Below are 27,448 nucleotides of genomic sequence, written 5' to 3' on the forward strand. Positions count from 1 at the left end.
TCCTGGCTGCAGATAGCCTTTATAGTGGTGTAGAACACTGTGCTTTGCAGTAACACGCATAGGGAGTCTGCTTTGGTAGTGAAATAATACTGTGAGTCTGTATGACATGAAGATGACAGGCGTCACTCTTAGAATCACTGCACACTTCACTGATTTGGGCAGTCATGGGGCCAAAAATGACCAAATAACTCAAATATGAACTTAGCCTTACAGGTCGAGAAGAAGTTTACTCCTTTTACACCGTCGTTAGCTGATTCCACATAGATGTCTACAGAACCTGTTCTATTAAACGCTTAATCAAGTAAAGCCCCCCTGACTGAGTGGAGAGGGTGTCAGCAGTAAGTTTGTGTCGATGTCACTCATTATTTTGCCCTTCCTCTCATCCGTCAGAACAATAACCCTACAAAAAACGGATCTTGTCTGTTGAGCATTTGTCTCCACTCGGTCAGCATTTGGTCAGTAATCCATCAGTATTGCTAATGCCCAAAAAAACAGGAGTGGATCCAAAACAGAGATGACACGTGAACAGAATATTTGCATGTCTTCTGTGTTTTGTGCCCACTTTTGGCTACCAAATCATAATTCAATTCTGATGGGACCATGCAGGCCTTACAGCTGCTACACAGACATGATCCGTTGTGCATCTCATTTTTCCTTTCTTCTAACAGATCAGAAGAAGGGTAAAGTAAATGACAAAGTCAACCAGGCGGCGGCAGCAACAGCATCAGAAGGAGGCCACAGAGTGGCACAATGACAGCGTGGAGGTGGCGGCAGCAGCAGCATCAGGAGGAGGACACAGGGTTGTACAATGACATAGTGTGGAGGTGGCAGAAGCAGCATCATCAGAAGGCCACAGAATGACACAATGACGGAGTATGGAGGTGGCGGTAGCATGAGGAGGCCACAGAGTGGCATGATGACAGTGTGGAAGTGGCAGCAGCAAAATCAGGAGTCCACAGAGTGGCACAATGAGACTGGAGCTGACAGTAGCATCTGGAGGAGGCCACAGATTGGCAAGAAGACAGCGTGTGAAGGTGGGTGGCAATAACAGTACCCGCTGATGATGGTGGGCATAAGAAGGAGTACTTGGCATCACATGCGTGGCATCAGGCAGGTGGCAGCTAGAGATGGCCCAAATAGTTAGCCGGCGAATAGTTCCCAGCAAACATAGCTTGTTCGCCGCGGCGGGCGAACATATGCGATGTTCGGTCCGCCCCCTATACATCATCATTGAGTAAACTTTGACCCTGTACCTCACAGTCAGCAGACACATTCCAGCCAATCAGCAGCAGACCCTCCCTCCCAGACCCTCCCACCTCCTGGACAGCATCCATTTTAGATTCATTCGGAAGCTGCATTCTCAGTGAGAGCAGGGACAGTGCTGCTGCTGATTCAATAGGGAAAGCGTTAGCTAGGGCAGTGTTCTGTGTCCACAGACTCATCTGCTGTAAGGACAGCGTTCTGACAGCACCCCAAAAAGCCCTTTTCAGGGCTGGTACATCAGTCTGCTTTTTTTTAATTTATTTTTTATATATGTATTGTGGCCACTGGCTAGTGGCTAAGCCTCCACTCATACCGTTACAGGGTGTCACTCACTCACAAATACCTCGCAGATAAAAAAAAATTCTATTTAATATTAATCTGTGATATAATCACAGTTGCAAGCCAGTGCGTCAGGCCCACAGAGACTGTATTGTGGCCACTGGCTAGGCCTCCACTCATACCGTTACAGGGTGTCACTCACGGGTGTGAGAGTAAATTGCACGGCGCAGACGCAGTGACCGTGGCGTGGATTCAAACAAAGGGGAGGGAGCCAGCGTTTTTTTAACCATCTCCCCGTTCGAAAAATCCATTTAATAAATGGATCCCAGATTGGGGACCATACAGGGATTAAACTGATGAGAATAGTGCTACAGAAAATACCACTCACAGGTGTGACAGTAAATTGCACGGCGCAGACGCAGTGACCGTGGCGTGGATTCAAACAAACGGGAGGGAGCCAGTTTTTTTTTAACCATCCCCCAGTTCGAAAAATCAATTCAATTCACCTTTCGGGGACCCTTGGTGTTGTACATGGCTGGGTGGAGGAAGAAACCTTCAATGACATCAACGGGACATGGCTAGCTTGGTATCCAACCTTGTGCAAATGGGAAGTTTGCGGTTGGGCAAATGGACTGTTTGCGGTTGTTTGCAGTGCAATGTCTGTGAAGCGGGCGTAACCCTTACACTACCTGATCGATACAACATCATACCTGATTGTATGCACACACTGGATGTTTTAAACCGCGTTGTTCAAAAAAAAATTGGATTGTTAGGTGATTTATGCCCTTTATGGATTAAAATCCAACTCTGCGTCAACTATGTAATTTTCCATGGGAGTTTTGCCATGGATCCCCCTCCGGCATGCCACAGTCCAGGTGTTAGTCCCCTTGAAACAACTTTTCCATCACTACTGTGGCTAGAAAGAGTCCCTGTGGGTTTTAAAATTCGCCTGCCTATTGAATTATATGGCGGTTCGCCCGTTCGCGATCATTTGCAGAAATTCGCGTTCGCCGTTCGCGAACGGAAAATTTTATGTTCGACATCTCTAGTGGCAGCATCAGAATACTAGCCGAGACAGATAGCCAGAAGAAACCTGTCTCTTTTGTTAAGGTTTGGGTGAGACAGCACGGATGATCTAATCTGATGCATCAGGCATCGTTGGGTGGAAATCCTGGCTGATCCACACCGGATTCATCTTGACAAAAGGTCAGTCTCTCCACATTTTGGGTGGACAGGCGAGTTCTTGGGGTAACTATGGCCCTTGCCACACTTCTGGCCGGGCAGGACAGCTTTTCCAAGGCACACTCTGCCAGTTGCTGCCACAAACCCAGTTTGGCTGCATAGTAGTCCAGCGTATCTTCAATGTGGGGTGGCAGGGTGCTGAACAAGTATGCTACCACCTGCTGATTCAGGTCCTGCTCCAGGTCTACCTTCTGCTGCTGGTGAGTACTTTGTTCACTATGCAGAAGAAGAAAGCTGCTCATCAGCGACTCTAGACTCAGGCTGCTGCTGATAGAGCTGATGCTGCTCCTGCCACCCCAACCCTCCCCAGCAGCCATGGCAGTGGAAGGTAAGCACAGAAGGCCCCCCAGTCGGACCTGCGAGAGAATGGACGATGGCCCAGATAGGCAGCAGACAACTTACTACATAGGATGTCTCTATAGTAGTTCAGTTTGTACTCCCTCTCTCCGGGCGTAAAAAAGGCCCCCATTTCAGACCGTTAGTAAGTGTCCAACAAGGTGGAAAGCCAGAAGTGATCCCTCTGCCAAATTATGCAAGCAAGTGAGCATGCATCGGCCCATTTGTGCCAGTGACTCGTGCCTCCATCTCCACTGCATACTGCCACGGTGTGTCTGGGTCCTCTGCTTATCTTTCTTATCCCTCTTTACCTCCTCTGGCTGCTCCTGCTCCTCCTCTCCTGTCACCTGTGTAGAAAAACCACCTGTTTTGCTACACATTGCTTGCGCTCCAATGTCCTCCTCCTCCTTCTTCTCTAGTTCAGCCCCCACAGGGCTCATGTGGCCGTCAGATCTAGGAGCCGCGTCTCCAGTCCCCTGACCAGCCATATTTACCAGCATCTGTTCCAGGACATGAAGCAGTGGAATGATATCGTTCATCCCGTAGTCATGGTGACTGACAAAAAACATGGCATCCTCAATGGGCCTGAGCTATTGGCGGATCAAGGGGGGGCTGGCAACAGGGGAATTGCCCCCCCCCCCCCCCCCGAGAATATAGTGAGAGCCAGGGGCGGACTTACCATTCTGGCGGCGGTGGCAGGGACAGATGAGCTCTTCTATTGTGGAAGCACTCATCTCTATATTTATCTGATGAACGGGGCAGGGAAGAGGCATCTCCCTTGCCCATTCCTCTGATAGGCTGGAGGCCTAGTGCCTGTAGCCTATCAGAGGACGATGCAGGCGGCACAATGACGTCATTGCGCCGCCTGAGCCGTACAGAGCGGGACACAGGCCGGACCAGGCCTGCATCGCATTGCAGTGTCATGGAGGTAGGTATAAGTGTTCATTGCTTTAATTATTTTTAGTACAGTATGGCAAGAAGGGGGGTGGGGCCCTATATACTGGCACATTATGGGGGGAAGCACTATGGAGAAGGGGGGGAGAGCATCATGGGGGCATTTGATACTTGTACCCATTTTGGTGCCACTATGGGGAAGGAGGGAGAGAAGCATTATGGGGGCATCTATGTGGGGCAGTCTATAGGGGCATTTTATACTACCACATTATGAAGGGCACTAGATAGGACAGGGAGGAGCACTCCCAGGATCCTTGTCACTCACCTCCTCATCAGTGTAGACTGAACTTCCTGCTGTTGCCATTTTGGTAGATAAATAATGTCCTTTTTATATACAAACAAATTGTCAGTTTTCCACTTCGCCTTTTCATACTTACCTGCTGCCACCGCGCCGTTCACTTCCTGGATTCTGGCTGGGGGCGGGCTTCATCTTGATTGAAGGCTTCTCCTGGCAGGGCTGCGCGCTGGACTGAACGCGCACGCTGCCGCGCATGCGCCATGTGACTTATTTCTGGCCAGTATAGTACAGAGCCGGCGTGCGCATTCGCAGTTCTGTACTATTCTGGCCGGGAAGAAGTCACCGTCGCGCATGAGCGGCAGCGTGCGCGTTCAGGACAGCGAGCAGCCCGGCCGGGAGAAAAGAAGGAGTCTTCTGAGCAAGCGCGACCATCGGGATTCTGGAGAAGAGCGGTGGCCGTAACCAGGGGAGACCGAGTCACAACAATAAGGTAAGTGGGGATGAATTTTATCCTAAACGGTGGGAATTTGTTTATCAAGTATATTTACAAAACATAATCATGGATCGTTTGCGCTGCATGGTTCCCTGCTTCATTCACAAAATATTTTTTCTTAGATAATTCACTAAATAATATGTCCAGGATAGGTCCCAGTAGGTGGCAGTCCAATCAAATAGGTCATCGCACCTCCAATTAAGTTCAAAGATCAATGTTTTATGCAAACTAAGGGAACCGCGATGGGGTCTAATGCCGCACCGGTTTATGCTAATATCTACATGTCCTATATAGAGAGTCTGTTTGTGTATCCATCCAGCTTCTTTAATAACGTGAGGGGCTGGATGAGATACATAGACGACATCTTCTTTATATGGACAGGCTCGGAACCTGAACTACAGGCATTCAATGAACATCTTAATAATATACATCCAGCCCTAAAATTCACTAGGGTCAGTTCTATGACCCAATTACAGTTTCTTGATACATTGGTATACGTACAGGGTGAAATACTAGGTACGGATATACATGTAAAAAATACTGACAAAAATAACATTCTGCAGTATGACAGCTCCCACCCACGTGGTATGATGAAATCACTCCCATACAGTCAATTCTTACGGGTTCGTAGAATTGTGAGTGATGAAGGGAAGGTGGAGACCAGACTGCAGGAAATGAATAACAAGTTTGTCAACAGGGGTTATCCTTCACAACTGACCAATAAACATCAAGATAGGGCACGTAAGATAGAAAGGGACACACTACTTAAGAAGAACATGAATAAATCAAATGTACAAAATAGAATTCCCTTTGTCTCTAGATACACAATGCTGAGTCGACAGGTGGCCACGGTAATTAGAAAGAACTGGACACTCCTCACACAGGCATTTCCGGACACCCCAGAATTTAAAAATCCTCCCCTATTTTCGTATAGAAGAGGCCCTAATGTTAGAGACAGGCTGGTACATGCTGATAAACCGCTTAATATACAACAACATAAACAAACAGGATGTTATCCTTGTCTAGGATGTTGCCATTGCAACAACATGGTTAAAAGTAAAACCTTTACACATCCTCATACAGGAAAAAAGGTATGAAATTAAGCGGTTTTACACCTGCAACTCATCCTATGTCATTTATATCCTTCAGTGCCCGTGTGGGCTCCTCTATGTGGGGGAAACCACGCAAAAAATAAAAAAGAGGATCGCACAACATAAGTCCAAGATTAGGAAAAAGGCCCTAGACCTTCCAGTACCAGAATATTTCCATAAAATGGGACATAATTTGTCCCAATTACGGTTCTGGATTATAGATGAAGTGCCACCGTTACGGAGGGGGGGGGGGGAGACCGAGAAACTCTCCTCAAACAACTGGAGCTTAAGTGGATATATAGACTCGATACACGGGAACCGAGGGGACTCAATAGGGACTTCAACTTGGGGGTCTTTCTATAAGGGGTCCGAAAGCTTTCCTCATCAGTGTAGATGGGATATTTATTATTTTATGTAACCAAAGTTTGTGCCCAACAAAGTGATTGTTGTGATGATTTTAACTTTTTTGTGCTCACTTAACATGAATTTTGATTATGTTGCATTATCTCTCTATAGGGATGACGTCACCGGGGTTCTCCATGATCCACAACTAATTTTTTTTTACGTCCACGTATTCGTATAGCCTATCGTATATTTCCATGGTGTCCAGGTGTGGCTAGTGGGGGGTGAGTCTCAATCTTTTGGTCCTTTACCTCTTAAAAGAAATGCTAGTGTGTGAATGGACGGACGTGGTGTGTCATGGGGACCATTGTCATTTTTAATGATCGGCCCGTATGGCACTCTTAACGACCGTTAACCCCTATTTATGATATCTACCCCATCTGATGGTACAGATGGGGCGGAGTCATTATTTGAAGGGATAGCATGCGTGGGTATGTGGTATCCTCATAGGGGTGTATGACTGAAGATATACAGTGATCACCCTGGAGGAACCACATACGATATTTAGGATGTATGGGGATTCGAACCCGTAACCTATGAGAGGGTAAATTACCCCAGATAAAAACATTGGAGGTGCGATGACCTATTTGATTGGACTGCCACCTACTGGGACCTATCCTGGACCTACTATTTAGTGAATGATCGAAGAAAAAATATTTAGTGAATGAAGCAGGGAACCATGCAGCGCGAACGATCCATGATTATGTTTTGTGGACGCCCGCGTCTCCATGGTAACCCTTACGTCATAGACGAGCGACGGGATCTGTGTGCTGTAGTGCCGTGGAGCATAGTCTGCCTCCATGACATGGGCAACAGCTGACGTCACTTGACAATTTTTTCCTATTGGCCAATGACGAAAAGGGGACGCATGCGCACTGTAGCTTCCGGGACGCCGAGTGCGGCGCACTTTAGAAATGTAGCGGTCATGGTATAATACCCCGGAGATGGCATCATAGCCTAAGAGGTAATGTTAATATATTAATATATAAGATTATATTATACACTGAGAATTTTGAATGTATACTAAGTTGGATCGAAAGTGATCCTCATATATGAATGTACAAGATGACGCACAGCTGTACTCACTTAAGGGGAGGGTTAATCCCACCCATTTGACACTATATAAGGCACATGTTGGTGAATTTATTGTATTGCTTGAAAAAGACCAAGGAAGGTCGAAACGTTGCATTATCCTGTTGTTTTTGGAATAAAACCACCATTGGATTTTCCATACATTGATTACAACCAGATTGAACACGTGTGCCCTGCAGGGTGCATGGCTCAGCCCTCCTTGACGGAATGCCGACACAATGTTCTTCATGTTGTCTGTCACCATGGTTCCGATTTTTAATTGTCTTGGAGAAAGCCAGGATTCTATTTCTTGACGAAGGACATGGAGCAGTTCCTCTCCTGTGTGACTCCGTTTGCCCAGGAAAACGAGGTGCAGAACAGCGCGACACCGCCGAGCTGTGCACATGTGGTATGCTGGAGGGGCACTTTTACTTGTCCCTGCAGTGGAGGCTGAGGACACGGTGGAGAAGGCAGAGGCAGACATTGTCGCAGGACCAACGGCGTAGCAACGTGGAGACGGAAGCAGCATCACCTGGCCAAGTTGCTGGTGTGGCTGAGCAGGAACCACATTCACCCAGTGCGCCGCAAAGGAAACGTATTGTCCCTGCCCATAGTTACAGGTCCACACATCGGCGCTGCCGTTCAGTTTGGCAGACACCGACAGGCTCAAGGACTGGTCCACCTTCTGTTCTACATGTGTTTGCAGGTCTGGTACTGCCTTTTTGGCAAATAAATTACGATTTGGGTCTCTCCACCTCTGCTCGGTATAAGCCATCAGTTCTCTGAAAGGTGCAGAGTCCACTACTTGGAAAGGGAGGGACTGCAACACCAGCAACTTAAACAGGAGCACATTCAGCTTCTGCGCTGTTGGATGCATGCACGCATATTGTTGTCTCTTGGCAATCGCTTTTGTGATCAATTGCTGACAGAATGAATGACGAGGAGTTGGAAGAGGAGGAGCAGGAGCATCAGGACCAGCAGATGATGGGAAGGACAGTCAGCTACTTTCGCCTGAGGTGGTGAAGCCATGACTGCCTGAAACCGGATGCTTGCCACTGGGAGCCATGGTTCAAGGACATTTTATGGTGACGCTGCATATGTTGACGCAGGGCCGTGGTGCCAACATTGGCACTCTGGCCACGCTTCACCTTCTGCCCACATATTCTACATATGGCCATTAGAGAAGATGCACACTTTAAAAAAAATTCGATACCCCGGTTCGCCAAATTTTTCCGTAAAAATTTGGTTCGATCCGAATGTATTTACTGCAAATTACATTTAAAAAAGGCTATTTCCTGGATGCAAAGAGCCCTTATAGTGGTGTAGAACACTGTGCATTGCAGTAACACGCATAGGGAGTCTACTTTGATAGTGAAATAATACTGTGAGTCCGTATGACATGTAGATGACAGGCGTCTCTCTTAGAGTCACTGCATAATTTAATTATTTGGGCAGTCACTGGGTCAAAACTAACCAAATAACTCAAGTATGAACTCAGCCTTACAGGTCGATGTTAGCGCCAAGAAGAAGCGTGCTCCTTTTGCACCGTTGTCAGCTGATTCCGAATTGATTTCAACAGAACCTGTTCTATTAAACGCTTATACAAGTAAAGCCTCCCTGACATAGTGGAGAGGGTGTCAGCAGTAAGTTTTTGTTGACATCACTGTTTAATTTGCCCTTCCTCTGATCTGTCAGAACAATAACCCACAAAAAACGGATCATGTCTGTGGTGCATACGCCTTTACAGGGTCAGCATTTGCTCAATAATCCATCAGTTGTCACGGATGATGTTGCAGATAGCTGGAAGTTATGGATAAACATCCGACTGGCTTGATCCCAAACTAAGGAGCATAAGGCTGGGTTCACACGGGCGTTGTGGGAAATGTGTGGGTGCGTTACGGGAACACCCGCGATTTTTCCGCGCGAGTGCAAAACATTGTAATGCGTTTTGCACTCGAGTGAGAAAAATAGCGCATGTTTGGTACCCAAACCCGAACTTCTTCACAGAAGTTCGGGTTTGGGATCAGTGTTCTGTAGATTGTATTATTTTCCCTTATAACATGGTTATAAGGGAAAATAATAGCATTCTGAATACAGAATGCATAGTAAAACAGAGCTGGAGGGGTTAAAAAAAATATATATATTTAACTCACCTTAGTCCACTTGATCGCGCAGACCGGCATCTCCTTCTGTCTCCTTTGCTGAACAGGACCTGTGGTGAGAATTCATTACATGAACAGGACCTTTGGTGACGTCACTCCGGTCATCACATGATCCATCACCATGGTAAAAGATCATGTGATGGATCATGTGATGACCAGAGTGACGTTACCAAAAGTCCTGTTCATGTAATGAATGCTCACCACAGGTCCTGTAAAGCAAAGGAGACAGAAGGAGATGCCGGTCTGCGCGATCAAGTGGACTAAGGTGAGTTAAATTTTTATTTTATTTTTTTAACCCCTCCAGCGCTGTTTTACTATACATTCTGTATTCAGAATGCTATTTTCCCTTATAACCATGTTATAAGGGGAAATAAAAATGATCGGGTCTCCATCCCGATCGTCTCCTAGCAACCGTGCATGAAAATCGCACCGCATCCAGACTTGCTTGCGGATGCTTGCGATTTTCACGCAACCCCATTCACTTCTATGGGGCCTGCGTTGCGTGAAAAACGCAGAATATAGAGCATGCTGCGATTTTCACGCAACGCACAAGTGATGCGTGAAAATCACCGCTCATCTGAACAGCCCCATTGAAATGAATAGGTCGGGATTCAGTGCGGGTGCAATACGATCACCTACCGCATGGCACCCGCGTGGAAATCCCGCCCGTGTGAACGCAGCCTAAAGGTGACCCATATAAAACCCTAAGAGCTCACCCTGACTGCTAAGCACATACAAGGGTCTCAGAGGTAGACGATTGCATGCCCTCGTACCTAGACTGTGTGACACCTGAAAACCCTATAATAGTGAGGGGACACGACCACCGGCTCCCTGCACTTAATACGGAGGGAGTCATGGTCACCTAGAATCAAGCCAGCAAGGAAACACAATACATGAAAGGACTTATCTGAACAAGCAGTAACAGAAGTCTCCAGCAGTGAACACTTCAATCCAGGAAGTAGTATAAACTGCAAAGTGAGGCAGTATGGGAGGGAATATAAAGGGAGGCAATTAGTGTAAATAGGTGACAGCTGAGAGAAGGAAAGGAGATGACAAAGTGAAACCAAAACAAAGAACATCATGTAAGAGGTACAGAAGAACGTCTGCCAGACCTTCTCAGAGAGCTGGCGGTGACATCAGTATTGCTAAAGCCAAAAAAAACAGGAGTGGATCTAAAACACAAAGGACACTTGAATGGAATATTTGCATGTCTTCTGTGTTTTGTACTCACTCCTGCTTTTGGCTATCAAATCATAAGTCAATTCTGATGGGACCATATAGGCCTTACAGCTGCTACACAGACAGGATCTGTTGTGCGTCTCATTTTTCTTTCCTTCTGACAGATCATAAGAAAGGTCAAATAAATGATGGTGTCATTCAGGCCGAAAGCCAAAATAGTGGCCCAGTCATGAAGTGGGGAGGGTGGGAACAGCATGAGAAGTCCACAGAGTGTACCTATGACATATTGGTAAGGTGGAAGCAGCATGAGGAGACCAGAGTGGCCCAATGACAGGGTCTGGAGTTTGCAGCAGTATAAGGAGGCCACCGAGTGGCACAATGACATAATCTGGAGTTGGCAGCATCAGGAGAATGCCATCGAGTGGCACAAAGACAGAGTCTGGAGCTGGTGGCAGCATGAGGAGACCACAGAGTGGCCAATGACAGAGTATGGAGGTGGCGACAGCAGCAGCAGGATACCACAGAGTGGAAAGGTGACATTGTGTAGAGATGGCAGCATCAGGATTCCAGAGTTGCAAGGTGACATAGTGTGGAGATTGCAACAGCATCAGGATACCACAGAGTGGCAAGTTGACATAGTGTGGAGATGGCAGCAGCAGCATCAGGAGACCATAAAGTGACCCGGTGACAGAGTGGGGCGGTGGGTGGCAATACCAGTACCCGCTGACGAAGGTGGGTTAAAGAAGGAGCACTTGGCATCAGATGTGTCGCATCAGATGGGTGGCAGCATCAGAATAGTATCTGAGGAAGGTAGCCAGAAGAAACCAGTCTCTTTTTTTTTTTAAGGATTGGGTGAGGCATCGTGAATGATCTAATCAGATGCATCAGGCATTTGTTGGTTGAAATCCTGGCTGATCCACGCCTGATTCATCTTGATAAAGGTCAATCTATCCACATTTTGGGTGGACAGGCGAGGTTCTCCTTGGAGTAACCATGCCCCCACTGCACTAAAAATCTACTCTGATGCCACACTACTGGCCAGGCAGAACAGCTTTTCCATGGCAAACTCTGCTACTTGCGGCCACAAATCCAGTTTGTCTGTTCAATGTGGGTTGGCAGGGTGCTGTCCAAGTATGCAACCACCTGCTGGTTCAGGTCCTGCTCAAGCTCTATCTGCTGCTGCTGCTGGTGAGTAGCTTATTCACTATGGGGGTGAAGAAAGCTACTCATCAGCGACTGCAGACTCAGGTTGCTGCTGATGGAGCTGGTACTGCTCCTGCCACCCCACCCCTCCCCCCCAGCAGCCATTGCAGTGGAACATGAGCGTAGAGGGCCCCCCCCCCCAGTCAGACCTGCATGAGGATGGACAATGTCGCAGATAGGCAGCGGCCAACTGACTACATAGGATGCCTCTGTAGTAGTTCAGTTTGTCCTCCTTCTCAGTGGGTGTAAAAAAAGCCCCCATTCTGGACCGGTAGCGAGGTTCTAACAAGGTGGGGAGCCAAAAGTCATCCCTCTGCTGAATGGTGACAATTCGGTTGTCACTACGCAAGCAAATGAGCATGCATCGGGCCATTTGTACAAGTGATTTGGACGGACTCCCTGCCTCCATCTCCACTACATACTGCCACTGTGTGTCTGGGTCCTCTGTCTCGTCTTCCTCATCGCCCTGTAGCTCCTCTGGCTGCTTCTGCTCCTCCTCTCCTGTTACCAGAGTAGAAAAACCATGCATTTCGCTACACATTGCCTGTGCTACAATGTCCTCCTCCCCTTCCTCTTTCTTTTCCAGTTCAGCCCACACAAGGCTCATGTTGCCGAGGGATCTAGGTGCCACGTCTCCTAGTCCCCTTACCAGCCAATGTTGCCACCATCTGTTCCAGGACATAAAGCAGTGGAATTGCATCGTTCATCCTGTAGTCCTGGCGACTAGAGTTGAGCGAACACCTGGATGTTCGGGTTCGAGAAGTTCGGCCGAACTTCACGGAAATGTTCGGGTTCGGGATCCGAACCCGAACCGAACTTCGTCCCGAACCCCATTTAAGTCAATGGGGACCCGAACTTTTGGGCACTAAAAAGGCTGTAAAACAGCCCAGGAAAGAGCTAGAGGGCTGCAAAAGGCAGCAACATGGAGGTAAATCCCCTGCAAACAAATGTGGATAGGGAAATGAATTTAAAAAAAAATAAATGACCCAATATCAATTGGACAGAGGTCCCATAGCAGAGAATCTGGCTTCACATCAGCACAGAATCAGTCTCTTCATGCCATAGCAGAGAATCTGGCTTCATGTCAGCACAGAATCAGTCTTCATGTCATAGCAGAGAATCAGGCTTCACGTCACCCACCACTGGAACAGGCCACTGTCACACATTTAGGCCCAGGCAGAGGAGAGAGGTCCCGTAACAGAGAATCTGGCCTTATGTCAGCGCAGAATCAGTCTTCATGTCATAGCAGAGAATCAGGCTTCACGTCACCCACCACTGGAACAGGCCACTGTCACACATTTAGGCCCAGGCACCCAGGCAGAGGAGAGAGGTCCCGTAACAGAGAATCTGGCCTGATGTCAGCGCAGAATCAGTCTTCATGTCATAGCAGAGAATCAGGCTTCACGTCACTTACCACTGGAACAGGCCACTGTCACACATTTAGGCCCAGGCACCCAGGCAGAGGAGAGAGGTCCCGTAACAGAGAATCTGGCCTTATGTCAGCGCAGAATCAGTCTTCATGTCATAGCAGAGAATCAGGCTTCACGTCACCCACCACTGGAACAGGCCACTGTCACACATTTAGGCCCAGGCACCCAGGCAGAGGAGAGAAGTCCCGTAACAGAGAATCTGGCCTTATGTCAGCGCAGAATCAGGCTTCACGTCACCCACCACTGGAACAGGCCACTGTCACACATTTAGGCCCAGGCACCCAGGCAGAGGAGAGAGGTCCCGTAACAGAGAATCTGGCCTTATGTCAGTGCAGAATCAGTCTTCATGTCATAGCAGAGAATCAGGCTTCACGTCACCCACCACTGGAACAGGCCACTGTCACACATTTAGGCCCAGGCACCCAGACAGAGGAGAGTGGTCCGTAACAGAGAATCTGGCCTTATGTCAGCGCAGAATCTGTCTTCATGTCATAGCAGAGAATCAGGCTTCACGTCACCCACCACTGGAACAGGCCACTGTCACACATTTAGGCCCCGGCACCCAGACAGAGGAGAGAGGTCCTGTAACAGAGAATCTGGCCTTATGTCAGCACAGAATCTGTCTTCATGTCATAGCAGAGAATCAGGCATCACGTCACCCACCACTGGAACAGGCCACTGTCACACATTTAGGCCCAGGCACCCAGGCAGAGGAGAGAGGTCCCGTAACAATGAATCTGGCCTTATGTCAGCGCAGAATCAGTCTTCATGTCATAGCAGAGAATCAGGCTTCACGTCACCCACCACTGGAACAGGCCACTGTCACACATTTAGGCCCAGGCACCCAGGCAGAGGAGAGAGGTCCCGTAACAGAGAATCTGGCTTCATGTCAGCGTAGAATCAGTCTTCATGTCATAGCAGAGAATCAGGCTTCATGTCAGCACAGAATCAGTCTTCATGTCATAGCAGAGAATCAGGCTTCACGTCACCCACCACTGGAACAGGCCACTGTCACACATTTAGGCCCCGGCACCCAGACAGAGGAGAGAGGTCCTGTAACAGAGAATCTGGCCTTATGTCAGCGCAGAATCAGTCTTCATGTCATAGCAGAGAATCAGGCTTCACGTCACTCACCACTGGAACAGGCCACTGTCACATATTTAGGCCCAGGCACCCAGGCAGAGGAGAGAGGTCGCGTAACAGAGAATCTGGCTTCATGTCAGCACAGAATAAGTCTTCATGTCATAGCAGAGAATCAGGCTTCACGTCACCCACCACTGGAACAGGCCACTGTCACATATTTAGGCCCAGGCACCCAGGCAGAGGAGAGAGGTCGCGTAACGGAGAAGCTGGCTTCATGTCAGCACAGAATAAGTCTTCATGTCATAGCAGAGAATCAGGCTTCACGTCACCCACCACTGGAACAGGCCACTGTCACACATTTAGGCCCCGGCACCCAGACAGAGGAGAGGTTCATTCAACTTTGGGTTGCCCCGCAATATAATGGTAAAATGAAATTAAAAATAGTATTGAATGAGGAAGTGCCCTGGAGTAGAATAATATATTGTTAAGGGGAGGTAGTTAATATCTAATCTGCACAAGGGATAGACAGGTCCTGTAGGATCCATGCCTGGTTCATTTTTATGAACGTCAGCTTGTCCACATTGGCTGTAGACAGGCGGCTGCGTTTGTCTGTAATGACGCCCCCTGCCGTGCTGATTACACGTTCAGACAAAACGCTGGCCGCCGGGCAGGCCAGCACCTCCAAGGCATAAAAGGCTAGCTCTGGCCACGTGGACAATTTGGAGACCCAGAAGTTGAATGGGGCCGAACCATCAGTCAGTACGTGGAGGGGTGTGCACAGGTACTGTTCCACCATGTTAGTGAAATGTTGCCTCCTGCTAACACGTTCCGTATCAGGTGGTGGTGCACTTAGCTGTGGCGTGTTGACAAAACTTTTCCACATCTCTGCCATGCTAACCCTGCCCTCAGAGGAGCTGGGCGTGACACAGCTGCGTTGGCGATCTCTTGCTCCTCCTCTGCCTTCGCCTTGGGCTTCCACTGGTTCCCCTGTGATATTTGGGAATGCTCTCAGTAGCGCGTCTACCAACATGCGCTTGTACTCGCGCATCTTCCTATCACGCTCCAGTGTAGGAAGTAAGGTGGGCACATTGTCTTTGTACCGGGGATCCAGCAGGGTGGCAACCCAGTAGTCCGCACACGTTAAAATGTGGCAACTCTGCTGTCGTTGCGCAGGCACTGCAGCATGTAGTCGCTCATGTGTGCCAGGCTGCCCAGAGGTAAGGACAAGCTCTCCTCTGTGGGAGGCGTATCGTCATCATCTTGTGTTTCCCCCCAGCCACGCACCAGTGATGGGCCTGAGCTGCTTTGGGTGCCACCCCGCTGTGAACATACTTCATCCTCATCCTCCTCCACCTCCTCCTCATCCTCGTCCTCCTCGTCCTCCAGTAGTGGGCCCTGTCTGGCCACATTTGTACCTGGCCTCTGCTGTTGCAAAAAACCTCCCTCTGAGTCACTTCGAAGAGACTGGCCTGAAAGTGCTAAAAATGACCCCTCTTCCTCCTCTTCCTCCTGGGCCACCTCCTCTTCCAATCATCGCCCTAAGTGTTTTCTCAAGGAGACATAGAAGTGGTATTGTAACGCTGATAACGGCGTCATCGCCACTGGCCATGTTGGTGGAGTACTCGAAACAGCGCAACAGGGCACATAGGTCTCGCATGGAGGCCCAGTCATTGGTGGTGAAGTGTGTCTGATCCACAGTGCGACTGACCCGTGTGTGCTGCAGCTAAAACTTCACTATGGCCTGCTGCTGCTCGCACAGTCTGTCCAGCATATGCAAGGCGGTGAGCGGGAAGGCCAAAGTTACGCTGTAGCAGCGGCAGGGTGTGAACGCCGGAAGCGCGAACAGACGGCCCGCACTTTATGCAGCAGCTCTGACATGTCGGGGTAGTTGCGAATGAACTTCTGCACCACCAAATGCAGCACATGCGCCAGGCAAGGGATGTGCGTCAAACCGGCTAGTCCCAGAGCTGCAACGAGATTTCGCCCATTATCGCACACCACCAGGCCTGGCTTGAGGCTCACCGGCAGCAACCACTCAGCGGTCTGTTGTTCTATACCCCACCACAACTCTTGTGCGGTGTGGGGCCTGTCCCCCAAACATATGAGTTTCAGAATGGCCTGCTGACGTTTACCCCGTGCTGTGCTGAAGTTGGTGGTGAAGGTGTGTGGCTGACTGGATGAGCAGGTGGAAGAAGAGGAGGAGGAAGCTGAGTAGGAGGAGGAGGAGGAGACAGGAGGCAAAGAATGTTGCCCTGCGATCCTTGGCGGCGGAAGGACGTGCGCCAAACAGCTCTCCGCCTGGGGCCCAGCCGCCACTACATTTACCCAGTGTGCAGTTAGGGAGATATAGCGTCCCTGGCCGTGCTTACTGGTCCACGTATCTGTGGTTAGGTGGACCTTGCCACAGATGGCGTTGCGCAGTGCACACTTGATTTTATCGGACACTTGTTTGTGCAGGGAAGGCACGGCTCTCTTGGAGAAGTAGTGGCGGCTGGGAACAACATACTATGGGACAGCAAGTGACATGAGCTGTTTGAAGCTGTGTGTGTCCACCAGCCTAAATGACAGCATTTCATAGGCCAGTAGTTTAGAAATGCTGGCATTCAGGGCCAGGGATCGAGGGTGGCTAGGTGAGAATTTACGCTTTCACTCAAATGTTTGTGAGATGGAGAGCTGAACACTGCCGTGTGACATAGTTGAGATGCTTGGTGACGCAGGTGGTGGTGTTGGTGGTACATCCCATGTTTGCTGGGCGGCAGGTGCCAACGTTCCTCCAGAGGCAGAGGAAGAGGCCGAGGCGGCGGCAGCAGAAGAAGAGGCCGAGGCGGCAGCAGCAGCAGAAGAGGCCGAGGCGGCAGCAGCAGAAGAGGCAGCAGGGGGAGCCTGAGTGACTTCCTTGTTTTTAAGGTGTTTACTCCACTGCAGTTCATGCTTTGCATGCAGGTGCCTGGTCATGCAGGTTGTGCTAAGATTCAGAACGTTAATGCCTCGCTTCAGGCTCTGATGGCACAGCGTGCAAACCACTCGGGTCTTGTCGTCAGCACATTGTTTGAAGAAGTGCCATGCCAGGGAACTCCTTGAAGCGGCCTTTGGGGTGCTCGGTCCCAGATGGCGGCGGTCAGTAGCAGGCGGAGTCTCTTGGCGGCGGGTGTTCTGATTTTGCCCACTGCTCCCTCTTTTGCTACGCTGTTGGCTCGGTCTCACCACTGCCTCTTCCTCCGAACTCTGAAAGTCAGTGGCACGACCTTCATTCCATGTGGGGTCTAGGACCTCATCGTCCCCTGCATCGTCTTCCACCCAGTCTTGACCCCTGACCTCCTGTTCAGTCTGCACACTGCAGAAAGACGCAGCAGTTGGCACCTGTGTTTCGTCATCATCAGAGACGTGCTGAGGTGGTATTCCCATGTCCTCATCATCAGGAAACATAAGTGGTTGTGCGTTAGTGCATTCTATCTCTTCCACCCCTGGTGAAGGGCTAGGTGGATGCCCTTGGGAAACCCTGGCAGCAGAGTCTTCAAACAGCATAAGAGACTGCTGCATAACTTGAGGCTCAGACAGTTTCCCTGATATGCATGGGGGTGATGTGACAGACTGATGGGCTTGGTTTTTATGCGCCATCTGTGCGCTTTCTGCATTAGACTGGGTGGGAGATAATGTGAACGTGCTGGATGCACTGTCGGCCACCCAATTGACTAATGCCTGTACCTGCTCAGGCCTTACCATCCTTAGAACGGCATTGGGCCCCACCAAATATCCCTGTAAATTCTGGCGGCTACTGGGACCTGAGGTAGTTGGTACACTAGGACGTGTGGCTGTGGCAGAACGGCCACGTCCTCTCCCAGCACCAGAGGGTCCACTAACACCACCACGACCATGTCCACATCCGCGTCCCTTATTAGATGTTTTCCTCATTGTTCCCGTTCACCACAATTTTGAGAATGGCAAATTTGGGAATAGTTTTTCAATCCAGAACAAAAAGTGTGCTTTTACGGTCACTACAAATAACTTGACCAGCTAAAACAGTACAGATTTGGTTGAATAGAAATGTGAGGCCTGTTTTTTTTTGCGCTGTGTGACAGGTATAGGTTTAATCACAGAATCAGACTTCTATCTGCACGGTAGCGTGTGTCTTAGGTTTTTCTGAATGACACTATCAGTACCTTCAATGTAAGATATCCTTTTTGGGATAGATTTCAAGTAGGCCTCAAATACCAGAAACTAGTTATTTTGAGAGTGGCAAATTTGGGAATAGTTTTTCAATCCAGAAAATTAAAAGTGCTTTTACGGTCACTACAAATAACTTGACCAGCTAAAACAGTACAGATTTGGTTGAATGTCAGGTCTATTTTTTAGGCGCTGGGTGACAGGCTCAACTTGCCCCTGATGTAGTATATGGCCAAAAAATAACCACACTGTTGATGGTTAAATGCACTTGGGTGACACAGGCTCAGCCTGCACCAGATATAGTATATGGCCAAAAAATAATCAGACTGTTGATGGTTAAATGCACTTCGGTGACACAGGCTCAGCCTGCAGCTGATGTAGGATATAGCACAAAATAACCACACTATTGATGGTTAAATACACTTGGTGATAGCTTGTGCTGGCGCACCACAAGTCACAAAATGGCCGCCGATCACCCCAGAAAAAAAGTGATCTAAAAACGCTCTGGGCAGCCTCAAAAAAGTGAGCAAGTCAATATTAGCACTTCAATGATCCACAGCTGCAGATCGATCACAGAATGAAGTCTTTTGGAGGAGTTAATCTGCCTAATCTCGCCCTAACGTCGCAGCTGCAACCTCTCCCTATGCTTGAATCAGCAGAGTGACGTGCAGCGCTACGTGACCCAAGCTTATATAGAGGCTGGGTCACATGCTGCACTGGCCAATCACAGCCATGCCAATAGTAGGCAAGGCTGTGATGGCCTCTTGGGGCAAGTAGTATGACGCTTGTTGATTGGCTGCTTTGCAGCCTTTCAAAAAGCGCCAAGAAAGCGCCGAACACCGAACCCGAACTTTTACGAAAATGTTCGGGTTCGCTCATCCCTACTGGCGACTGACAAATGACGTGGCATTCTCAAAGGGCCTGAGCAAATGGCAGGTGTTACGTATGAGCTACCAACTGGCTGACATCGAAGTTACACAGGGGAGTACTCCTAATTAGGGTTGAGCAAACCCGAACTGTAAATTTCGGGTTCGTACTTAACTTTAGGATTTTTGGACCCCGGAACCGAACCCGAACATTTCAGTAAAAGTTCGGGTTCATGTTCGGTGTGCTGCGATTTAATGTTTCTTTTTGAAAGCCTGCAGGGCAGCCAATCAACAAGTGTTTAACTTGTGTGCCCTTAGAAGCCATCACAGCCATGACTACTAATAGCATGGCTTTGATTGGCCAGTGCAGCATGTGACCCAGCCTCTATATAAGCTGGAGTCACGTAGCGCCGCACGTCACTCTGCTTTTACTAGTGTAGGGATAGGATGCTGCTGCTGTGAGGGAGAGAATAGGAAAGAATCTATCTGTTATCAGAACTTGTTGTTAACTCTTCCATCTACTGCCATTTTGTTTTGTGGGTGCAGTGGCACATTTTTTTTATCCTGCCCTGATCCCAGTGACACTGAAAAATAAGTTTATCTGCCTGTTAGGTGGGCATTGGCGGACAATAATTGAACCCTGTTCTTTTAGTTCAGTGGGCAACATATACCCATTTTTTAAGTGCACCTGCACTGCATATGTGCCAGGGGAAGGGAAAATAATATAGGGAACCCGTGTTCAGGGACCCAGGGCGTGACCTATTCACATTTTTTTCTGTAAAGTACAATCCAAGTAAATCCCTCTGTTAGACAAATGTGGGGACAAATTATAAATTTTTTGCTAAAAAGTACAGTATATTTGTGCCCTGCACTGCATTTGTGATAGTGAAAGAAAATTAGTTAAATCCATCTGTTTAATTGTGGGTAAAAAAATCATATATTTTTTTCCATAAAGTACCTTTGCGGCCTTTGCTGCATTTGTGACAGTCCAATACAAGCGTTAAATACCGCTGTTATATTCTGGTTTTAAAAAAAACACCAATTTTGTGCAAGATACTACATTTGCAGCCTTTGCTGCATTTGTGACAGTCCAATACAACCAGTCACTACTGCTGTTACCTTGTTGGTTGACAAATTAAAGAATTTTGGGACAGTGAAGTAATTGTATAAAATTCGCCTGTCACACTGATGTGTGACCAAGAAATTTTTCCTTTTTATGAACCCAGCACTGCCTTACTGTCAGTGAACTTAATTGTTGACTATTGGCGGTTACATTGTCGCCTGACATAAACCATCTGTTAGTTTGGTGGGTGAATGCAAAGAATGAGGAGAGCATCAAATAAGGGACGTGGCCCCAGTCGCGGTGCTGCTGGTGTTGGTGGAGCTCCTGTTGCAGGGAGAGGACGTGGTCGATCTTTTCCAGCTACACGCACAAGTGAAACACCTTCCTCAGGTGCGAGTAGGCGACAGAACCTTCAGCGTTATTTGGTAGGGCTGAATGCAGCTCTACGAATGATGAGGCCAGAACAAGTACAGGCGACAGTAGATTGGGTTGCCGACAGTGCCTCCAGTTCCTTCACATTGTCTCCCACCCAGTCCCTTTCTGAAAGATCAGAGTTGGCACCTGCAGCCCATGTCCATCAGTCTTTCACCTCACCCCCTTGCAAATCAGCCAAACAATCGGAGTCCCAAAACTCTTCTGCTTTTTGATCACTCTGCTAGCAGGGTTTCCCAGGGCCATCCACATAGCCCTGCCCCAGAAGGGGAAGAGATTGAGTGCACCGATGCCCAACCACTTATGTTTCAAGATGAGTACATGGAAGGACCACTGCAGCACGACATCAGATGATAACGAAACACAGGTGCCAACTGCTTTGGCTTTCTGCATTGTGCAGACCAACAAGGAGGGCAGGGGTGAAGACTGGGTGGAAGATGATGTGGAGGACGATGAGGTCCTCAACCCCACAGGTCATGCGAGTGACCTGTCTAGTTCGGAGGAAGAGGCAGTGGTCGCATAGAGCCACCAGAACAGCAGAAGAGGGAGCAGGATGCAAAAGTGGAGCGGCCGTCCCTAGACAGCACTTCTGCTACTGCCCACCGCACCAAGGGACCAAGCACACCAAAGCCAGCTCCAAGGAGTTCCCTGGCGTGGCAGTACTTCAGACAATGTGCTGACGACAAGATACGCAGCAGGCAATAGTGGGGTTTTAGCTGCTGCACGCACGGGTGAGTCGCTCTGCGGAACAGCACCACTTCACAACCAATGAGTGGGCCTCCATGCGAGACCTGTGTGCCTTGTTGTGCTGTTTCTAGTACTTCACCAACATGGCCTGTGCCGATGACGCCGTTCTCAGCGTTACTATCCCACTTCTATGCCTCCTTGAAAAACGCTTTGGGGCGATGATGGAAGAGGATGTGGCACAGGAGGAGGAGGAAGACGGATCATTTACAAGGGTTTAATGCCAGTCATTCACAAGTGGCTCTAAGGGTGGGTTTCTGCACCAACATACGCCAGGTACACAATTGTCCAGCCAGGGAACAGTTCTGGAGGATGACGAGGTGGAGGATGATGAGGAGGAGATGGAGGAGGAGGAAGCGTGTTAACAGCAGGATGGCACCCAAACCAGCAAATGGCCATCACTGGTGATTGGCTTGGGGGATACAGAGGACACAGACGATACACCTCCCACAGAGGACAGCTTGTTTTTGCCTCTGGGTAGCCTGGCACACATGAGCGATTACATGCTGCAGTGTCTCCGCAATGACTGCCGAGTTGCCCACATTCTAACTTGTGCTGATTACTGGGTGGCCACACTGCTGGATCCACATTACAAGGACAAGTACCGTCCTTAATTCCGTCACTGGAGCATGATCGTAAGATGAGCGAGTACAAGCGCAAGCTGGTAGACGCGCTGCTGGTGGCATTCCCACCTGAAAACAGGGGCACAGTGAAAGCACAGGGCGAAGGCAAAGGAGGAGGAAGAGGTCGCCAACGCAGCTGGGGCACCAACAGCACCTCAGAAGGCCGGGTTAACATGGCCGAAATGTGGAAAAGCTTTGTCAGCATTGCACAACAACCAGCACCCCCAGCTGAAAAGGAACATCCTAGCAGGAGGCAGCATTTCAGCAACATAGTGGATCAGTATGTGTGCGCACGCCTACACGTACTGAATGATGGGTCTGCCCCCTTCAACTTCTGGGTCTCCAAATTGGGCACATGGCCTGAGCTTGGCCTTTTTCGCCTTTGGAGATGCTGGCCTGCCCTGCAGCCAGTGTATTGTCTAAACGTTAGTTTAGCACGGCTGGAGGGAGTTATCACAGGTTATATTTCCCAATGTTTTGGGGTGCACCCTAATTTAACCCCTTAGGGACGCATGACGTACCGGTACAGCATGTTTCCCGAGTCCTTAAGGACCCATGACGTACCTGTACGTCATGGCTTTAAAATGTGATTGCGGCGCCGCGGGGGTTAATCGGAACAGGATGCCGGCTGAAATTATTCAGCCGGCATCCTGTCACAACGCCAGGGGAGGGTCATGTGACTCCCCTGTATCGGCGATCGCAGAAAACCGCAGGTCAATTCAGACCTGCGGTTTTCTGCGTTTCCGGTCCATTCGGATCTCCGGTGACCCGATGAACAGGAAAAAGACTGTGATCGGTGGCATGATTACACACCACCAATCGCAGTACGAAGATTTGGAGAGGCGGTGCTGGCCGTGGTGCTGAATGTCTCTGTCCAGGGTGCTGATTGGTGCAGGGGAGAGAGGTGTGAGATTCAAACTTCCTGCGCTCCTCTCTCCCCTTCTCTTCCTGTTCTGCACCAGCACCCTGCAGCACCGTCCTCACCACGCTCCTGAGATATTCCAATCGGGCACCCATCACCCTCCTGCACCCATCACCCTCCAGGTAGGTTAGGGTCGGTGAGGGAGAGGCACCGTTAGGCAGGGATAGAAGGGAAAAGTTAGTTAGGAAAAAAAAAACTAAAAAACTTTATCTAAACTTATTGTTTTTTTGCTTTGAGACCCTAGACCCCCTTGCCACCTGCCCCCCTTCCCACCACCACCACCAGCGCTGACTGGCCGGAACTTTTTTCTAACACTTGCCCATTTTTTTTGGGGACTTTTTAGTACGCGAACACCCGTGCCCCCACACACACGCACATACAATAAAGGTTTACACGTACGCACATACACACACACACACACATACCCATGGCCCGCTGGATGTTCTCGGTGGAGGAGGCATACGCCCAGATTGCCTCCGACTCCGAGAGCCCCAGTGAGGATGAGGATGACCTCACGTTCCTCTTCTCATCCGCATCCTCCTCATCATCTGATGACGATGACCTCCCAAGGCGGCGGAGACGCTGCCAGGCGGAGCCAGGGGCCCCACATGCTAGGGATCCTATGGCCCACCCTAGTACGAGCCGCCCTGGGGCTCGTACTGGTTTCCAGACCCACCAAATGAGCCCACCGGAGCCCCCTGCCGATGAACTTAGCTGGTGTCCCCCAGTGGATTTTGAGCCCTAGATTCCGGATTTTGTTGGCAATCCAGGAATCCAGATTCCCACAGTGGGGTTTACTGAAATGTACTTTTTTAGCTTTTTTTTCAGTAACCCATTTGTGAATCTGATGGTGGAGCAGAAGAACCTGTACAACCAACAGTTCGTTGCTCAGCACCCGGGCTCATTTTTGGCTAGACCCGGTGGCTGGATGCCGGTCAGTGCAGCCGAGATGAGGACATTTTGGGGCCTCGTGCTGCACATGGGTCTAGTGCAAAAACCCAGTGTCAGGAAATACTGGAGTGGGGACGTCCTCTACCAGACCCCACTCTACAGTATGGTCATGACACGTTCCTGTTTTGAGGCCATCCAGAAATGTCTGCATTATTCAGATAATGCAGCATCTCCCCCCCGAGGTGATCCTGCCCATGACCGTCTGTATAAGATACGGCCGGTCATCGATCACTTCGGGGCCAAATTTGAGCAGGCCTACGTACCTGGAAGGGAGGTCTCGGTTGATGAGTCTCTCGTTGCGTTCAAGGGGAGACTCAGTTTCCGCCAATACATTCCCACTAAGCGGTCGAGGTATGGCGTGAAGCTGTACAAAATTTGTGAGAGTACCTTTAGGGTACACTTACAAATTTTGTGTGTACGAGGGGCGAGATTCCCGTATTCAACCCCCAGAATGTCCCCCCCACTCTGGGTGTTAGCGGGAAACTCGTGTGGGACCTTATGTACCCACTGCTAGATAAGGGTTACCACCTTTACGTGGATAACTTTTATACTAGCATTCCCTTGTTCAGGTCCCTTGCCACCAGATCCACGTTCGCTTGTGGGACCGTGCGGAAAAATCAACACGGCCTCCCGGCATACCCCCTCCAGGTACCTATCCCCAGGGGTGAGACCCGTGCCCTTACTAGTGGAAACCTGTTGCTGGTCAGATATAAGGACAAGAGGGATGTCCTTGTACTGTCCACAATCCACGGTAACAGCATCACCCCCGTCTCTGTGCGAGGTACCGCGGCAACGGTCCTCAAGCCCGATTGTATCATCGACTACAATCGGTATATAAGAGGAGTTGATCTCTCTGATCAAGTCCTCAAGCCATATAATGCCATGCGTAAAACCCGGGCATGGTACAAAAAAGTTGCGGTCTACTTGGTACAGGTTACCTTGTACAACTCTTTTGTACTATCCCTAAGCGCTGGCAGCACAGGGACATTCCTCCAATTCTATGAGGCAGCCCTCAAAGACCAGATTTTTTCAGACCGGGAAAGAGCAGGCCGGAGTACCTCAGGAATTGGAGGCGCCCGGATCGTCCCTGGCGAACATTTTCCAGGTGTGGTCCCCCATACTAGAAAGAAGGGACGAACCCAAAAAAGATGCAGAGTGTGTCACAAGAGGGGGATACGGAAGGACACCACCACTCAATGTGACACTTGCCCCGATCATCCGGGCCTCTGCGTTATCGATTGCTTCAGGGAGTATCACACTTCCATGGAGTACTAAATTTTTATAATCCCAAACAGTCCCCTAGAGAACATAAAAAACTATGGCTCTCAGACTTTGGAGACACGAAACCAATTACATTTTTTCCCAAAAATATTTGTTTTAGTGCAGGCATCCTCAATCTGCGGCCCTCCAGATGTTGTAAAACTAACTCCCAGCATGCCCAGACAACCTACAGCCATCAGCAGGGCATGCTGGGAATTGTAGTTTTACAACATCTAGACGGCCGCAGTTTGAGGATGCCTGCTAAGTGTCTCCAAAGTCTGAGAGCCATACATATTGGGCATCGCCGCATCCGTAAAAATCTTCTCTATAAAAATAACATTTAACCCAACCCCCCCGGATGAACAGCGTTAAAAAAAAAATAAAGTGTAATAAAAAGCCATTTTTTGTCACCTAATATCACAAAAAGTGTAATAGCGAGCGATCAAAATGTCATATGCACCCCCAATTAGTGCCAATAAAACCGCCATTTCATCCCTCAAAAAATGAGCCCCTACATTAGATAGTCGCTCAACTAAAAAAAAAAAAAACTGTAGCTCCCAGGCTATGGCTATGGAGATACTAAAATATTTTTTTTGGGTTCCTAAAATGTTAATATAGTGTAAAATATAAATACATTTTAAAATGTAGACATATTAAGTATCGCCGCGTCCGTAAGAATCTGCCCTATAAAAATAAAATTTGACCAAACCCCTCGGATGAACAGCGTTAAAAATTTAAAATAAAAATGCTGCCAAAACACCAATTTTTGGGCAAAATTTCCATTTGAATCCTTTTTTTCCGGTAATAAAGCAAAGGTTAACAGCCAAACAAAACTAAATATTTATTTCCCTGATTCTGTAGTTTGCAGAAACACCCCATATGTGGTCGTAAATGGCTATATAGCCACACGCCAGGGCATAGAACGAAGGGAACGCCATATGGTTTCTGGGAGGCAGATTTTGATGAACTGTTTTTTTTTGACACCATGTCCCATTAGAAGCCCCCCCTGATGTAGCCTAGACTAGAAACTCCAAAAAAGTGACCCCATCTAAGAAACTACACCCCTCAAGGTATTCAAAAGTTACTTTACAAACTTTGTTAACCCTTTAGGTGTTCCACAAAACTAAGTGTAATATAGAGCAACCAAAAATCATATTTACCCCTAAAATAGTCCCAAAACAACAACCACCTTATCCCGTAGTTTCCTAGATGGGGTCACTTTTATGGAGTTTCTACTCTAGGGGTGCATCAGGGGGCTTGAAAGGGTACATGGTGTAAATAAACCAGTCCAGCAAAATCTGCCTTCCAAAAACCATATGGCGTTCCCCTTCTTTTATGTCCTGCCGTGTAGCCAAATAGTAGTTTACAACCACATATGGGGTGTTTCTGCAAACTACAGAATCAGGGAAACCCATATTGAGTTTTGTTTGGTTGTTAACCCATTTTTTCCAGTAATAAAGTAAGGGTTAAAATGGAAAATTTTCCAAAAAATAGAAATTCCAAAATTGTTTCTCCATCTGCCATTAACTCTTGTGGAACACCTAAAGGGTTAACAAAGGTTGTAAACTCAGTTTTGAATACCTTGAGGGGTGTAATTTCTTAGATGGAGTCACTTTTTAAAAATTTCTATTCTAGGGGTGCAACGGGGGGCTTGAAATGGGACATGGGATAAACAAAACCAGTCCTGCAAAATCTGCCTTCCAAAACCCATATGGCGTTCCCCTCCTTCTATGTCCTCCCGTTCGGCCAAACAGTAGTTTACGACCACATATGGGGTGTTTATGCAAACTACATTATCAGGGCAACCCATATTGAGTTTTTTTTGGCAGTTAACCCTTGTTTATTTCCTGGAAAAAAATTATTATATTGGAAAATTCTTAAATTCTAAATTCTTAAATTTTATGTCCATTTGCCATGAAGTCTTGTGGAAGACCTAAAGGGTTAACAAAGTTAGTAAAAACTGTTTTGAATACCTTGAGCGGTGTAGTTTCTAGAAT

This window comes from Bufo bufo, chromosome 7, assembly GCF_905171765.1.
Source record: "Bufo bufo chromosome 7, aBufBuf1.1, whole genome shotgun sequence".
In the NCBI taxonomy this organism is placed as follows: domain Eukaryota; kingdom Metazoa; phylum Chordata; class Amphibia; order Anura; family Bufonidae; genus Bufo; species Bufo bufo.